Raw genomic sequence first — 1,380 nt, forward strand, 5'->3', positions numbered from 1 at the left:
TCCTAATTCATCTTTTCCAGACCGTTCCACTGCACTCAAGTATAACCAGAGATTTACCAGCTTAACTTCCCCTCTATGGCTCATAGTAACAATCCGCATAGTACACGCTTGTGAAAATCAGAGTTCAGGGTGTCTTGAAGGCAATGTGGAAGGTGTGTGATACAGAATAGCAACTGTGTTGCTTCTCTGCCGCCTTAATTTCTTTTACATCTTCCTCTGTTCTGATACGACTTGAAAACTTCAGGTCTGAGGGCTCTTTTGATTTTCTTTGCATTTATCAGTCTTTAAGTCTCTTAATTTCTCCAGTTAAATACACAGGAAATGGCAGTTTCCGTTGTTTTTATACCTTTCCTTTCCCAGTCCTTTTTCTCTGCAGTCGCATGCTTTCTATCAGGAAAAAAAGATTAAAAAGGTGGAAGGCACATGTCAGTGACAACAGCACCATCTTCTGTCTGCAGAGGTTATGCAGCCTTCACTCGCTTCCCTGAGTCCTCCAGAGATGAGGCTGGTTGAGACTCCTGGTTTTCCAGCTGGATGTTGAGCTCTACGTGAGCTTGAGTGTCTGAACAAGTCAGACTGTATGTGGGGAAACGTGGGTGTTTGAAAGGCTACAAAAGCTTCGGCTCTCATACCACTTATCCCTGGAGCAACATTCGAATCTGCCTTTTATTATCCCCCTCACAAAAACTCAGTTGCAAAACTTACACGACATTTTTCTTCCCCGTGGCTTCATATATTGCCAGTTAATGATTTTCATTATTATTATTTTTGCTTCTTGCAATTAGTGGTATCCTTCTTCTCGACACATGTTACTGCTCTGACTGTCCTTAGGGGAGCAGGAGGCAGTTGTTTTTGCCTTAGGAAATTTGCAACCCAAATGGATGAGAAGATAAGCACAGCCAGGGGACCACCTTATTAGTTCACATAGATAGCATAGGATTTGTGTCAGTGTTAAAACAAAACCATGTTTGTGGAATGAGAGAGGAAAACAAGGTGGTGTTCAGCATGAATAAAAACATGAAGCATGAAGGTACTTGTTTGGAAGTCCAGTGCATGGACAGTTAGGACTGGTAGCACTGGGTAGGTCAGTGTGAAAGACAATATCTCTCAATATCTACTGATCTATATGAGGTGGCTTTCTTCTTTGCCCCTCTCATCCCTTGTAACTCTTTTTCCTACCCCCTGGTAGGCAGCAGAAGTCAGCGTCCCCGGAGGTGCTCGAGGAAGGTGGCGCTGTGGCAATGGTTATTGTGCATGGTGGGGGCAGCTCCACGGCCGCACCCCAACACCGCCTCATGGACGCCGCTCCTCCCCTCACTCCTCGTCTGGGCGCGGCCATGAGGAGCGGCCCGCTGGCTCCGCCGGCGCCTGCGCAGAGAG

Source organism: Coturnix japonica, chromosome 3 (assembly GCF_001577835.2).
Source record: "Coturnix japonica isolate 7356 chromosome 3, Coturnix japonica 2.1, whole genome shotgun sequence".
Taxonomy (NCBI): domain Eukaryota; kingdom Metazoa; phylum Chordata; class Aves; order Galliformes; family Phasianidae; genus Coturnix; species Coturnix japonica.